Source organism: Crinia signifera, chromosome 2 (genome assembly GCF_055691185.1).
Source record: "Crinia signifera chromosome 2, ASM5569118v1, whole genome shotgun sequence".
Lineage (NCBI taxonomy): Eukaryota > Metazoa > Chordata > Amphibia > Anura > Myobatrachidae > Crinia > Crinia signifera.
The window spans coordinates 53,639,067-53,655,918 of NC_139218.1; the positions used below are offsets into that span (position 1 = coordinate 53,639,067).

The window sequence follows — 16,852 nt, forward strand, 5'->3', positions numbered from 1 at the left end:
GGCTGCGGGCCACTTGAAATGACAGCATGGGCCTCATTTGGCCCCCGGGCCTGACTTTGGACATGCCTGATGTAGACTGACCGAGTCAAAATTTAGGACAAAATAAGTGAAAAACCCCATGTCGACCTTTTGACTGTCGACCTTCCCATGTCAACCTAATGACCCTGTCGACACAACCCCATGTCGACCTTCAGTGACGTTGACCTTGCCATGTTGTGTCGACCTAATGACTGTCGACCTAATGCTTGTCTATGTCTATCCAATGATCCCTTGAAACTACAATCTATCCAATGATCCCTTGAAATGATCCCTTGAAACTACACAAGTAACTACCGGGCTGTTGGTGGGAACAGCATCTCTGTCCCCGGAGTACCTGTTAAGCCTAGTCAGCGCCTCTCTCACACTGGCAGCGCCAGCATGATCCCCTCTCTTTGGCGGAGAGTGGATCATGCTGGTGAGGAGAGGCGCTCCATCTGGTTGACACGCAGGAGCGTCTCAGACGCTCCATTAATGATACGCTCCTGCGTCTGAGTATCTATTGCTGAGATGTATGTTATGGCAGGTGTGAATGTGTTCCTGAAACACCCCCACTATCCACGGCAGCCCGAAGCGTGGCGAGTGCGATCCCCGTGAGGGGACACGTTATGCGTCTTCCCGACCTTTTCATACCCCCACTATCCACGTCGCCGTGGAGTTGATATTATATAGTGTGGCGAGCGCAGCAAGCCACCGAGCCCGAAGCATGGCGAGCGCAGCAAGCCCCGCGAGGGGACGCGGATGACCTTACATGTTATCCGCGTCCCCGTGCGGGGCTCGCTGCGCTCGCCACGCTTCGGGCTTGGTGGCTCGCTGCACTCGCCACACTATATAAAATCAACTCCACGGCGACGTGGATAGTGGGGGTATGAAACGGTCGGGAGGACGCGTAACTTGTGCGCTCGCCACGCTTCAGGCTGCCGTGGATAGTGGGGGTGTTTCAGGAACACATTCACACCTGCCATATCATAGATCTCAGCAATAGATACTCAGACGCAGGAGCGTATCATTAATGGAGCGTCTGAGACGCTCCTGCATGTCAAACAGATGGAGCGCCTCTCCGCCGGCGCCAGCATGATCCCCTCTCCGACAAAGAGAGGGGATCATGCTGGCGCTGCCAGTGTGAGAGAGGCGCTGACTAGGCTTCCAAGGGACGCCGGGGACAGAGATGCTGTTCCCAGCAACAGCACGGTAGTTACTTGTGTAGTTTCATGGCGCCAGCCTACGTTGATAACGCAGATTACGCTGCCGCTGTGAAACTACACAAGTAAGGCAGCCGTTGGGCCACGCTGATAACGTAGCTTAGCCTGCTGCAGGCAGCCATTGGGCTACGCTATTAGAGTAGCTTCAAACGTAGCGTAAACTGGTGCCGTGCGTAGCGTAAGCTGGAGCTGTGAAACTACACAAGTACCAATTCTTGATAAGTGATTGGTTTCTGGAGTAGACAATAGGTTTACCAGATAGTGTAATACAGAGGTTCTCAAACTTGGTCCTCAGGACCCCAAATAGTGCATGTATTTGCAGGTCTCCTCACATCACAAGTGAAATAATTAGATCCACCTATGGTTCTTTTAAAATGTGTCAGTGATTAAGGAATGCACCTGTGCACCTGCCGGATGACCGGAGACCGAGTTTGAGAACCCCTGTAATATATAGCATTATTACTGCCGCACAACACTGAGGTTCGATTCCCACCACGACCCAAGCTGTATGAAGTATGTATATTTGTCCTGTGTTTGCGTGGGTTTTTACGACAATCCAAAAATATTCTGGTAGGTTATATGGCCAGTAACAAAAAAACAAAAACAAACAACCCTAGAGTGTGCAATGGGAGAATTGATTGTAAGCTCCAATGGGACAGGGACTTCTATCAATGGTCAAAAAATTCTCTGTATAGCACTGCAGAATATGTATAAATACAATAATTGGTGATCCAATGGTTTTAATTCTTTCCCATACACCTCTGGTTATCCTCTTTCTTTACCCCTGCTTGCCCTTATTCTTGTTTAGTTATTTTTCCCAGCCAAGCTATATAAAAATGAGTCCCTTGTGTGTAATTAATCTGGAAAGATGTTTGGATTTACTTCTTATATTTGCACTGACGTCATGAACTTAATAGTCTTGGATGTGAATCAGACATTACTGTGCCAGTTTGTAAGTTTGATCGAGGCCTTTTTACATAGAAACTTGTGTAATATTTCCATTACACACTCACCATGTTGTTGATACTTTTTGTCCCCTTGTGCACTGACACTTGCCAACTGTTATGGTGACATCTTCGTTACATTCACCGCCAAAAAAAGAGGTGACATACTGTAGACAGATGCTACAGTAGTTGCTAATATGAAAGAACTTCTGCTGTAAAATAGGTGTTCAGTACTGTATTGCAGCACATATACCTGTACCTGCATCTGCTTCTATTCTCATACTTGCCGACTTTGGCATACTCCTTTCCGGGAGAAGCCCGGAGAGGAGTGAAAGGGGGCGGGTAGAGGCTTCGTTTTGGGGGCGGGGCATGGGTGATGTCATCAAGCCCCGCCCCATGACGGGCTGAAACCTCAATTTGCGGGTCCGTGGGTGGGGGGAGGGGCTAAAAATGCGCGTCATTTAGCCCCGCCCCCTCCCCGCGGACCCACGAAAGTCATAGTTTTTAGACCGTGGGGAGAGGGGGAGCCGGGGCTGTAGGGAAATGCGGGAGACTTGCCCCCCTTCCTGGGGGACCGGGAGGGGGACCTGATTTGCGGGACCCTCCCGGCCATTCCGGGAGGGTAGGCAAGTATGTCTATTCTGTGAGAAGCACCAAATACTTAGCAATCTTTCAGCTGTTCTGAGGTCAAGCCACATAGCTCAAGGTCAGACCTCTGTCTGCTATAAACCAGTGGGATACAGCCAGTGCTATTTTTCAGCAGGCTCCAGAAGGAACTGAGGGCCTTATTCCATACCCTCCAACTGTACCGTTTTAGCCAGTACAGTACCGTTTTTTTACGGCCTGTACCGGCTAAAAAACCCTGTACCGATTGTACCGTTTTTTAAGTAATTCTACCTTCACTTTGCGTGCAGGCAGCGCGCTTCCTCCCCGAAGTGGCCAAGGGGACTCTGGGAGATGTAGTTTGCTGAACCGCCGGCTGCTTCCTGAGTAGCGTGAGGGGGCAGCAGCTGACAGGACTACAACTCCTGAGGCGCACCGGGGGGGGGGGGGGGGGGGGGGGTGTGCCGTGGACCAATCACAGACAAGGCACAGTGTATATATTGGCGCTGCGGCGGCTGTGTGTAGTGTACAACTGGGAGAGTGCCGGGTGGGGGACGTGGAGCAGGGCAAGGTATGCACTATGTTGGCAGACGTTGTTGGCTAGAGATCAATGGCAAAGGGGGAGCATCCATGCAAAGCGCTGCAGCCAGTTGCACATAAAAGGGATCCTCTAAACAACAGATCAAGTGCTACCCTCCAAATTTACCATTGAAAGTATATGAAAGGAGGCATGACCACGCCCCCCTTTCCTAGTTGTACCGATTTCTGCCCTTCATATGTTGGAGGGTATGTTATTCTAGTTCACTCTTTCTGACCAAATCCTTCTTAGATGGACAAAACCATGTGCACTGCAGGGCGGCAGATGTTACTTGTGCAGAGAGAATTAGATTTGGGTGGGGTGTTACTTCAAAGTGAGATCTATATTGCAGTGTAAAAATAAAGCAGCCAGTATATACCCTGCACAGAAACAAAATGACTCACACAAATCTAATTCTCTCTGCACATTTTAAATCTGCCCCCCTGCAGTGCACATCGTTTTGTCCATCTTATACCCCTGTTAGACCAAAACGCCGGGTCGCACCCGGCTTTTTGGACCCTGGTTGAAGCCGGGTGCGACCCGGCGTTTAGGGGCATTTACACCGGATGGGCTTAAACGCCCGCACCCGCCCCTTCCCGGCGCTTGAGGATGACAGCGCAATGTCATCTTCAAGCGCCGATCGACGCCGCCGTACCCGGAACGCTGCTGGGGGCAGCCCAGCACTAAGGTAAGCTGCTAGGCTGCCCCCAGTCCCCGCGCGCACCCCCCCCGCCATTGGACAGGAGGTGAATGGATGCCGCACACAGGCATCCGTTCACCTCCCTCCCCCGCTGCCGCTGCTGTCTGCAGAGTATAGCAGACAGCAGCGCCGGCTGTCAGTGTCAGACTGACAATCCGTCCAACCTGCGGACGCTGCGGTCCGCAGGTTGGACGTTCCCCATTCATGTAAATGGGAGCCGGGTCATCCGACCCGGCGTTCCCATTTACACTGCCCTCTACCCAGGTCCTAGCCGTGTTCTACCCAGGTCAGGACCTGGATAGAAGTCCCGTGTAAAGGGACACGGCGTTAGGGATTTACACCGCCGAAGATCCGGGTCTGACCCGCCGCTGAACCGGATTTTTCGGCGGTGTAAAAGGGGTATAAGAAGGATTTTGTCAGAAAGAGTGAACTAGAATAAGGCCCTCAGTTCCTGCTGGAGCCTGCTGAAAAATAGCACTGGATACGGTCATTTGGTCTACAGCATGATGGTCGACAAGCATTGGGTCGACATCGTTCTAGGTCGACATGGGTCAAGGTCGACATGGATCTAGGTCAACAGGTCATTAGGTCGACACAAGCATTAGGTCGACGGTGTCTAGGTCAACAGTCAAAAGGTCAACAAAGGGTTTTTAACTGTTTTTTGAGCCGACATGTGCCGATAGGTGATATTTCATTCCCTACCATCCACTAGGGCGTGTTGGGAGAATAAAATAGTGTGCTGAGCGCAGCGAGGCACCGTGCCCGAAGCATTGCGAGCGAAGCAAGGGGATGCAGTGCATTTGAAACTGTGTCCATGTTGACTGTGTTGACATTCGGGTAAAAAAACAGTGAAAAAACAGTGAAAAACCCCATGTGTAACCTTTTGAATGTTGAATGTTGACCTAGTCACTGTCAACCTAATGCTTGTGTTGACCTAATGCTTGTGTTGACCTAAACCCATGTTGACCCTTTAACCATGTTGACCTTTCCCCATGCCGACCTAGTGATGTCAACCTAATGCTTGTCGACCAACATGCTGTAGACAAAACAATCCCAAACCTGCAGTTGTTGCAGCAGCATGAACACACTTAGCCAAAAGGAAGTGGCTCCAGATGCCTTCGGGTGGGATGTTTTAAAATCCGCCTACCGTTTTCGCGCCCCCCCCCCCCCCCCAGGTATCGCATTTTTGCAAATCGCATATACACTAACATAAGCGATTAGCAATGCAAGGGACAGCTCATGAGATAACAGCTGTCCCTTGCGATGCGGCTCCGGCGCTGGACTTCCGGGACTGAGACCCGGGAGTCCCTCTGCGCATGCAAAATAGTAGTGAGCTTTCCCAGGAAACTGCCGGGGAGTTCAGGGGACAAGTCGGCCTAATGTATGGTTAAGTTACCTATTAGTTTAGGTGGTCATACACAGGGCAATTTATCTGTGGCTTGATATTGCATCAGATTTCCTTTGAACTCCCCGGCAGCTTCCCGGGAGACCTGCACGTCAGATTTTGTACTTGAGTGCTTATTTCACATAAGATATTTTGCATGCAATTTATCAATCCGTAACAAATCACATGCAATTTATCTTACTGCATACACTTGTACAATACATATTACATATATTTATCTGATGGTCTGTACTACAGGGTGTTAGGGGTTATATAAATCTATGTAGAAAAGTCTAGTAGCTATTTATTTATTTATCAGTTTCTTATATAGCGCACACATATTCCGCAGCGCTGTACAGAGAATATTTGAACATTCACATCAGCCTCTGCCCCAGTGGAGCTTACAATGTATATTCCCTACCACATGTACACGCACACACAGACATTCTAGGGTTAATTTTGTTGGGAGCCAATTAACCTACCTGTATATTTTTGGATTGTGGGAGGAAACCGGAGTACCCGGAGTAAACCTACACAAGCACGGGGAGAATATACAAACTCCACACAGTTAGGGCCATGGTGGGAATCAAACCCATGACCTCAGCGCTGTGAGGCAGTAATGCTAACCATTACACGGTCCATGCTACCATACCTATGGGCATTCAGATATGTTTGGTCGGTCTGATAATTGCCAATCTGACCGATTATCTGGCGGCCATGCATGCTCTGTCCGTGCGCACAGTGCTGGCTTTGTTCGCAAGATGACTGACAGACGGAGACCTTTTGTGGGCGGCTGGCCGGTGTTTTCTTGGACTGGCCCAAAAAACGCAGGCATTGCCCAGCCGTTGGGAGGGAGGGCCGCTGATGTCAGTGCCATCACAGCGCCGTGTAAGTCAAAAACATCAGCCAGGGTCGTACCATAAAGTCTGTTGGTTTATCTCATTTGTTGATGCCCCGGGCCTCTTGGACTTGGCCACTTTTTTATTTTCCTTTACAAAAACTGTCCGGAGGTTTCGCCATTTGTTCCATAGCCATTTCAGATCTGCAGAGGCACAGACGCTTTTACAGTATCGGACTATGGGCCTTATTTTGGTTCATTCTTTCTGACAAAATCCTTCTTAGATGGGCAAAACCATCTGCACTGCAGGTGGGGCAGATGTAACATGTGCAGAGAGAATTAGATTTGGGTGGGGTTTTACTTCAAAGTGAGATCTATATTGCAGTGTAAAAATAAAGCAGTCAGTATTTTCCCTGCACAGAAACAAAATTACTCACCCAAATCTAATTCTCTCTGCACATGTTACATCTGCCCCCCTTGCAGTGCACATGGTTTTGTCCATCTAAGAAGGATTTTGTCAGAAAGAATGATCCAAAATAAGGCCCTATATCGTCCAAAGCCTTGTTTAACACTCATGTCTGCGGTAGAGGTCAATAAACTCGGTAATGAAGTCTATGGGTGAGATTTAATAGGATGAGAGTTTCAGAAAGTGAGAGATTTGGTGAGAAATCTACAGTTTTTTTTAAAGCGGCAATCATTTACACTGCAATACCAGTTTGATACCTATAAGAAAACAAGGGAATTAAATGTTATGGTTAAAAAATGTATCAAAATAAGGTTTGTTATGTTTAAAAAAGGTTTCACAATAAAGTTTGGCAAATTATTTAAATGTTTAATTGTTAAGAAAACATTGGGGTACAGTGACGTAAAATGCAACACTTTTGGGTCCTGGAAATTAATAGTACGCATTGGGGGTGCAGTGATTTAAAATACACACTAGGCCAGGGGTTCCCAATCTTTTTAAAATCACGGCAGCCTAGAGTATCAGAATTTTTCCACGGCACCCCTAGGCCCCAAAAAATATATGTAAAATTAAGTAGATTGTGTTTATATGTGCCTATTATGTTCAGTTATGTGTTAAAGGGCAGGAATTGCTTCTGTTTGTACACATATTTTATAATTGGCAGCCACCAGCACTGGTTTTGTCCATAAATAAATGATCATAAATAATTTGAATTGGTCCTGGACCACCAACCCGTGGCACCCCTGCAAGTGTCCCGAGGCACCCCAGGGAGCCACGGCACACAGTTTGGGAACCACTGCACTAGGCGATAAAGCAAAAGATATCGCTCAGAAGGGACCTTCTGAGCGATATCCTTTACATTATTGCCTAGTGTGTACACTGAATGGCATTAACGATGCCCGCTCCGGCGCATCATTAATTACCCCACCCCTCATCCTGCAGAGCAGCACGGAATGGATGCTGTGGGCATGCGCACAGCATCTAGCAGAGGGGCTGGGGGCATGGCATGGCTAGCAGCTTTCACAGCATTGGACATGCCCCCATATTGATTAAAAACAGGGGCGTGGCTTGTGGCAGGCATGGGTTCCCTGTGAGGCCACGCCCTCTCTGACAGACCACACCCCCTTTCCTGCTTCGCTGCATGAGCGTTCCACACTACTGAATATCGAAGTTGGGAGGTATGCTGAATGATTAATAATCGTTCAATAAATATGCTGGTTCCGACTCCTATTAGCACAAGTTAGCAAAAAAGTAATGTTCCAACAACATCTTTGGCTGAACATTTAAAGAAACCTAAAGTAAATATAATTGAAATTCAAAAACAGTATATGTTATTCAGGAAAAAAAAAACACTACACACATGTTCTATAAGACTTTGATTTTCTTTTGGGAATAAAGTTAAAGATCCCAACTAAGGGATCTATTTACTTAGCCTTGGAGAAAGATTAAGGGGTATATTTAATCTGTGTCGAAACTGCCGTCTTGCCGAAAAGACGGCAGTTTTCGACATGAATACATCGGAAGGGGTTCAGATATATTCAATATTAGCTTGTTTTTTTCGGCATGTCAAAATGTTTTGACATGCCGAAAAGCAGGTGGATTGACAGAAGAGCCGTTAATTCACCTGCTTTTGATGGAAACACAGCCAAAACTGCTGTGTTTCCGTCATTCTCAATCCGGCATAACAAAATGCCGGATTGAGGCAGGGAGGACGGTGCTGAGTAAGCAGCAGAAGCTTACACATCGCTGTCCTCCTGTCCGCCGCAGCCCGCACCCTCACACCACCACCCACACCCTCCCGTACATACCCGCCGCTGAGCCGGGTGAGAGCAGCTCACCCGGCTCCATCCAGGCTCCCCCGCCGTCCTCCGCCTTCCCTCACCGTCTCCCTCACTCACCCGGTCCGAGTGCCGGCCGGGTGAGTGTTAATCATTGGCCAAATCTGACATTAGGATTTGGCCGATGAATTGAATAATGGATGCCGGATCCATTCTGGCAAAATGGATCCAGCATCAATTGAATATAAGTCTAGGTGGGTATTAAGCTTTAACAAGAGATAAATGCAAGGTTGATACAGGGCCAGATGCACTAAGCTTCAAAAAGTGGTAAAATGGAGAGTGATAAACAATCAACCAATCAGCTCCTGTCTGACATTTTTTCAAACCCAGTCTGTGACATGGCAGGTAGGAGCTGATTGGCTGGCTGTTTATCACTCTCCATTTTATCAATTTTTGAAGCTTAGTGCATCTGGCCCAAACAAAAGAAAAAAATGTCCAGCCAATCAGCTCCTTACTGACTTTTTTCAAACACAGCCTGTAACATGGCAGTAAGCAGGTTTATCTCTTGTTTAAGGCTTAATACATCTCCCCCAAAGTCCTGCCAGTCAGATCCTAACTGGCACCATTATGGACTAGGTTTGAAAAAGTTAGGAGCTGGTTGGTTGGTACTTTGTCCCCAACCCCTTTATCTCTTTCCAAGGATTAGTAAATAAACCCTTAATTGCACTTTTTAAAAGTAGATAGTGTTTATTTGACGTGTAAGTTCACACCGTTTCCTAGACAACAAACATTTACTGCCCGTAAAAGGCAATTGGCCGAGGCTGAAACAGGTCACTCATGTGAAAATAAGCATCTTGAAAACCACAAAAAAAACAGGCAGCACTGACAGGTTAGCAGCCTCTATCAGCACACTGTTGTGGCTCAGGTTGTGTCTTGATGCACTTGTGGGTTCTCTTAATTACGCGTAATGAGACACTAGACACAGGAAACACGCCTGGCTGAGAATCGCCTGAGTTGTTGACCACAACAGCAGATGGTGCTGATGGAAAGAAATGGTTTGTTTTATCAGTTCAATCTCCTGATGAGCAGTCAGTGGATTCAATTTGAGATATCTAGGCTGTAATATGTTTTGATCACGCTCAATAGCACCCTTTTAATGCACATTGCTGAAACAGCACACAATATTCCCTATGAGCTTTAGATTTCAGGTTGTAATGCTTTCAGCTAATGAACTGAAAATGGCATTTGTTTTCTGGTTTTAAAGGGACAAGGGCAGGGTTGCCTAACCTCCCGGAATGGCCGGGAGGGTCCCGGAAATCAGATCCCCCTACCAGCCCCCCGGAAAGGGGGGCAACCCACCCACATTGCCGTCCATCTCCCACGGACCGCCTCCTCGGTGGGGGGGTCCACGGTTCAAATGTCGAGATTGCGGCATTTTAGCCCCGCCCCCCGCAGTGTAATGCCTGAAATACTGGCATTGTAAGGTAGGGGCGAGGCTAAAAAGCCGCAATCTCTCTAGACACCCCTCCAATAGGGCATTACTTCCGTGGTTCCACCCCCAAACCGCCCTTTTTTCCTCCCGGCGATGGCCCCGCCCCCCTGCTTCACAGAGTCGGCAACTATGGACAAGGGGCCTGATTCAGTCCTCCTCGCTAGGCTGCATATATTCAGAGCCTAGCGAGCAGGTTAAAGCAGCCTTAGCGCCCTCATGCCCAGGCCCGTCATCAGGAATTTTGGGGCCTGGGACTCACCCTTCCTCACTTGACTTACCGTAACCTGGCCCCGGGCCCCCCGAAGGCTTAATCTGGCACTGATGACAGAGAAGTCTATTGTATGTTAAAATTTAACTCAATACATCCAGACGGTTTAAATAAAACCATGTTTTATTTAACTGAACTCAAATCATCTAATTTCATTAAGTAATTAAGTAATAGGTAGCGGTGATCCAGAAGTGGGAGATTGTGATATTACCCATGCTCCCAGCTTGCACACGATCGGGCTGTGGATGTGGGGTATCGCCTCCCCCAGTTCCCAACCACCACACAAACAACAGTGAGTAATATATACGGTACTTGTGTATTATCCCGGCGCCCGCAAAATCGGCCCAAAATTGGCCGCAAATTGCATAAAAAAATGTAATGCGATTTAGCGACCGATTGGCGGCCGATTTTCCCCTATTTCTTGCCGATTTGCATGCTATTCCATCCTTGCACACCCCCACTATCCAAGTCAGCCCGAAGCGTGGCGAGCTGATGCGGTACGCGTCCTCCCGTCATGTTCATACCCCCACTATTCACGTCGGTGTGGAGTATATTCTATAAAGCGCGGCGAGCGCAGCGAGCCACCGAGCTCGAAGTGTGGCGAGCCCCGCGAGGGGACGCGTAAAATTATCCCAAAGCGTGGCGAGCGTCGCGAGAGGACACGGATTACTTGACGTATATTCCGCGTCCCCTCACGGGGCTCGCTGTGATCGCCGCCTTCGGCACCCCTGTATCCATCCCTGGGTCCCGTACACTGCGCTTTGCAAGTCAGAGGCAACAAGCATATTCGCCTCAATAACAAGTGGTCGTCAGGGAGAAGTGGATTGGGTTCCATGGGAAGTTGGCAGCGATAGATGTACGCGCCTCAATATCGACCAATCAGAACATTGCGGAACACATGTACGGTGTAACGTGATAGAGTTATTCATAGGTAATCTGAAAACCTTGGTAACCAACTTCCGTTATCACCGACTTTCACCAGAGTGGTGCCAGGTACTGCAGCTAGCATTTCAAAAAATTAAATAAACGTGCAAGTGACTGAAGAAGAAAAATTGACTGCAAAAGTTGGGACTGTTTTTCAGGCAATAAGTTTACATCAGCTTCCTTTATCTCATGTGACATGTAGCTCCAGGGCAGCACAGACTATGACCTGGAAGAGTTTAGCCACTATTATATAGCAAGACAGGAGGAAGCGTCACCAGGCACAATCTTGCTACTGTTGCTGCCCTCCTAGCTACTGTCTGAGTGTCTGTGTGTAAAGTCTGAGGGGAACTACTGTCTTCAGTTTCTTGTTTCTACCCGGACAAGTGAAGCTGTGACCCGCATCATCAGTGCAGCCGCAGCAGCAGCAACAACAGCCAGACCCCGGCGCTAAGAAGCAGCAGGACAGGCGGAGAGAGGCCGCTGCGTGCAGGAGGAGGGTGAGTGTCACACTCATTGCTGTCCCCCCGGTAGCAAGGCTTGAGCTGTGATGTAACCGTGCCCGGTGCGGGTCTGAGGATTGCTGAGCGGCCCCTAATGTTGTTTACCATATATTATATACTGTATACCTTCAGTTTTGTTTGTCAATGATACACTTGCAGGTTGTAGTGCTGGCATTTCACTTTACTAGAAAATAGCTCCATTCCAGGGTGTGTTTATGTAGTGGTAGTAGTAATAATAACATTGTTTTCTTTTACTATCTTATTTTTTATTGTAATGATTGGTATAAACCTGTCATCACATCATTTAGCATTGATTTGTTATGTCGTTGTTGGCGTAGACACTTATTCTGGGTACACACAGTATCTGATTTTAATGATCTAAATGCACGATTATGCTGTCATTAACTATATTATTGTGCGCGCTCCCGCATGTTAGGCAGGGATCCTGATAACGTCACTGAATGATATCCTTTACAATAGTCTTCATTTTTTTTTTACCCGTGGGTTGTTCGTTTTCATGGCACTGCCGATATCCTTAACTATATCGGTGGTGCCGCATATCATACAGTTTATAAGGACCTTAAAGTTCTGTACACGCTGGGAGATCTAATAAGCGATATCGCTCATTTTAGCTCTTCTGAGCCATATCGCTCATTGTGTATTCCTCCATTGACGACCAATGCAGGATCCCATGGGTTGTTTACGGCCCTCTGCGATGTCTGTGCCGACGGATCATTAACAAGAGCAGGCAGCATGGTCCCAGCTGTCCCAGCCATCGTTCATCCTACACACTGTCAATGCCGACACCCTTTGTGGTCCCTGCAGCCGCCGATATTGCATAGAGTTTACGGCCCTCTGCGATGTCCGTGCTGACGGATCATTAACAAGGGCATGCAGCATGGTCCCAACCATCGTTCATCCTACACACTGTTGATGCCGACACCCTTTCTGGTCGCTGCAGCTGCCGATATCGCGTAGTGTTTACGGACCTTACGGATTTCTCCCGTTATTCCGGTTTACAAAAAGTATATCACACATCAAATTAGGCCATCATTGAGGTGGATGCAACACACATCAGCTGTAGCGTCTCATTTGGCAGGAGGTGTCTTGTGTAAATAGAAGTCTACTTCCTGCTTTGGTGATCAACTGCTGTATCCATCAGATCATTCTGTGAAACAATTGGCCATCTGAGTGAGCCTGTGGCTACACGATTGGCTGTCGCAGCGCCTAGTCGAGGCCAGGAAATCTGCTTCAGGATATGCAGAGCCAGACATTCGCACTCCAGATAAACCTTCTGGAGGTTACCCATAGATTCCTAGTTTCCCACATATTTTCCGGGTGTTACACGCCAAACAGGTGTGTTAACACCAATTTTTCCTTGCAGCTCCGCAAATAAAAGTACATCCCTGGGGCTTTACATGTTGTGAATACAGAACCTAATTAAATGGGTCCAAGCCAAAAACATTGCATCCACGTCTGAATCAGGCCCTTGGTGAGAATAAGAATCTTGGTAATAAATAAATTGTAACGGTTGATATTTACTGCTAAAATTAGTTGGAACACCAAGACAGAATTTTTTTAAAATTAGGTTTTTATGAAAAAAAAACTACTGCTTAAGGTGAATACCAAATATAACACACACTAATATTAATACATTACAAATCTGTTTCATTGAAATTAAAGAAGAAATACAGAAACAGAAAAATTCAGGTAAATTCTGGGACTAGCATAAATAGGGAACAAATCCTCAGCAGCACGTTGACCCCTGGGATATCAATAAAGACGCTTAGCTTTCATTGTGGTTTTTAAAGAGCAGCTTACACTCTGCTTCTGAGGTTACTCAGGGGTAGATTTATTAAGCTTGATAAAGTGATAAAGTGTCTGGTTTTTATCACCGGCCAATCATCTCCTAACTGTGAAGTTACAGGCTTGGTTTGAAAAATGACAGGCAGGCGTTGATTGGCCGGAGTTGAAAACCAGACACTTGCTCAATATATAATAAATCTACCCCTCAGTGACTTGCAAGAGGCAAAGCAGAATATTATTGGAGTGCTTCAATTCAGCGTGATAGCCATGATCTGCTGCTTTATGTGTATGCAGTGTTCAGTACTGCAAAGGTTCATAAGTGAAGTTTCTGTAGTGTGCTGTGTAAAATGCATGCCTATTAGGGAGACACATGCTGGAAGTAGATTGGATGTGGGACACAGTGAACTATCGTGATAAAGGGTAACGTAAGGGCCATAGCAATTCTAGGAAAACAAGTATGGGAGAACTTTGAATATGCAGGCCAGAGAAAGGACAAGGCCAAAACCACCTCCTTGTCTAGTTCCAGTCATGCTAAGGTGGGCTGCAGAAGAGACCGTCTGATTGTGAGAGCCATGTTACTGCTTTTTTAGTTGAGATTGTTTGAGAGGAAATGATTAGCTGGTTTTAGACAAGCGCTAATTTCATAGGGTAGATTTAAGTCATATATGACTAGCACTCCAATGAGCAATTCTCCCCTCTTCCTTTGAAACAGGCCACATGCCTTATGCCCCTTTCAGACCGCACTAAAAAAACTGTATTTTGCCGATTTTTTTACCGTTTTAAAACGGTAATATCTGCGGTCTGAAAGGTGCAGAGTGATTTTACCGTTTCAAAAAAACAAAACGGTTTTTGGAAACAGTAAAAAAACAGGGTCCTACCCGTTTCAGACCCATTTTTTTGCTGTCTGAAATGGTACCCAGGCAGCAGTGAGCACTACTGGTCCCCAGCGCAGTGCATATTTAATGAGCCGACAGCTAATTACATATGTAATGAGCGGCCGGCTCATTAAATATGCACTGCGCTGGTTCAGAGGGGACCAGCTAATGCTCAGTGTCAGACCCCCTACCATTACCCTTCCAGCATCCTGCTGCTCTCCTCCCTGCCTGCAGTGCGGGAGCTCCTGCTGGCAGTCTAGGTGGGGGCTCTGGTGCCTGATCCCCTCTATACCTCCAAGAGGTCACTGCCCAGCGCATCTCTGGGATGTGTCAGCTGCTTTCACACCGCAAACCTGCTTTAGACCAGGTATTTACATACGGTGTGAAAGGGGTTAAACTTGCTCTGACACGTTTTAAATACCTGGTCTAAGCAGGTTTTGGGGTGTGAAAGCAGCATTATTTCTTCTACCCGTGCTCTGAATGTGAAATACTTGGTTTGATAGATATGGGAGCTGCCATCTTCAGTTCCACAGGTGGCAGTATGAGATTAGTGCAGAGCCAGCCCCAGCTATGCTTCTGCAAAGAGCAGCTGTGAGATCATTCAACAGACTGCCCATCTACAGAACTTTTGAAGACTCATCTCTGTGAGCCTGTAAAAAAAAATAAAAAAAAAATTCTACACTTTTAAAGGCTTGCACTAACATGGGTTAATATTATTATTATTAAAATTAATATTCATTTAGCCGCTAGATTCATTAATATCCGTGCTGAGGTAACCTATTTTACTGGCCAAACAAACTATATGTGTAAGTGAAACAGAAGTTTACCAACAGAAATGCAAGTGTTGGCGCTTAGAGATGATGTTATCCTGTAAATGGGTCCTGGTTTAGATGACCCGGGTTGCCCGTTTACACTGCTGCTGCTCCGGGACTTTCCCTGGTAAAACCTGCTGTCTTTCCATAGCCAATCCAGATGCTGCTCCAAGATCAGCTGACCACAGCATCCAATGAGCATCCGCTTGGTACTATAAGAGGGACTTCTTGTCAAGACCAAGTCGCCAGTACAACATCACTTCTGCTGATGTTACTGCTTAGTATTGTGCTCCCAAATAATTGATATCTTTATGTTCTGAACTGTACCAGTATTAACACCTTCTATTCCGCATCCAGACTGGCTCCAGCTTCTAATCCACGCCCGGCCCGGCTATAGCTTCTAATCCGCATCCAACTGCTATACATGCAAAAAATATTTATATACTTGCACGCCTTGCATTGAAACATGGTTTGTCCATGAACACCGTTACTTGCTCTTTTTTTATTCCCAAATCAGAATCAGGCCCTGAGGGTTTTCAGGAGTGTGCTTGGCAAATCGCAAAGACCCCACACATATATATCTTCTTTAGTCATTTCCTTATTCCAGTGAAATTACAAAGGAGCCATGCTTTAAAATTAAAATAAACCCAGGAAACTATGACAAATGAAAAAACCCTATAATCTATAAAGCAGAACAGTTCCCATTTATGAAAGATAAGAGGTGCTAGTTCTTTCAGTTATGAGAGCTGCTTACCTTGTTTACGGTTCCTGTGAACTTGAATACTTCAGGTATACTCATTAACCATGTTGTTTTTTCCCTGTGAATGCAACATAATCTGCTGAATCTGAAAAGATAATCACTCAGTTGGCTAAATGTGACTGCATAGCAATGATTTGTGAGTGAAGGGAAATACTATACGTTGTAATGCAGCCTGCACCACTGTGACAGAACTGGAGAAAGTTTCAAACCAAGCAGCGCTGTCTTCCCTTTTATATTGGAATAGGGATATGCACTGTCCTCCTCCCGGACCCTGCCAGCCTGCACCAGCACACAGGCAAAAAGGCATTAGTGTATTCTCATGAAATGTCAGCGCAGCGCAACTTTTGACCGTGCCACAGTGCCGGGTGGCAGGGGAATTTTCGCCCGGCAGACTGCCTGAGAAATATAGCATGGGGAGAGCACTGGTATACATGTATATCTGTATATACCTGATACTTTTTTAATTCACTCCCTTATTGAATACACCAGCAGCAAGTAAGCGGATCGAGTACATTTTTGATCTCTCTAGGCAGGCAAGCATACAGTAAAAGTATGTAAAATGCAGTTATAAAACCATAATGAGGGAACCATAGTGATAGGATCACATTTTTTGTTAATGAAATCCATTTCCCTATGCTGGCTGCCTCTCAGTTAGCAGGAGGACATGTACTGTATACATGAGTAAGAGACATCACATGATTGTGGAGAAGAATTTTTCCTGTCAGAAGCAATTTCTTCACTAGAATAACCTCTTTGGGCTAGTTTCCTTGCTTGCACTATGCCATGCTGTTGTCCTAAGGGTACATAATCATTTTATTAAAATTGCCTTTTTGTAGAGTTTGGGCCTCCCATATCCAAAAGTACAGAGTTTTTAGGTTTTTTTTTGTAGG

General features: G+C 46.6%; 1 protein-coding gene across 3 annotated transcripts in view; it reads left to right on the forward strand.

Moving 5' to 3' along the window:
- The first annotated feature begins 11,522 nt into the window (after window positions 1–11,522).
- WDR81 (WD repeat domain 81) overlaps window positions 11,523–16,852 on the forward strand; it is a 55,588-nt gene continuing 50,258 nt past the window's right edge. For 2 of the 3 annotated variants that reach the window (XM_083172124.1, XM_083172126.1), the window contains exon 1: window positions 11,523–11,706. The gene's annotated coding sequence lies outside the window, so the exon portion shown is untranslated. Of the gene's footprint in view, window positions 11,707–11,783; window positions 11,806–16,852 lie in introns of those variants that run through there. The other variant, XM_083172125.1, reaches the window with a different exon arrangement.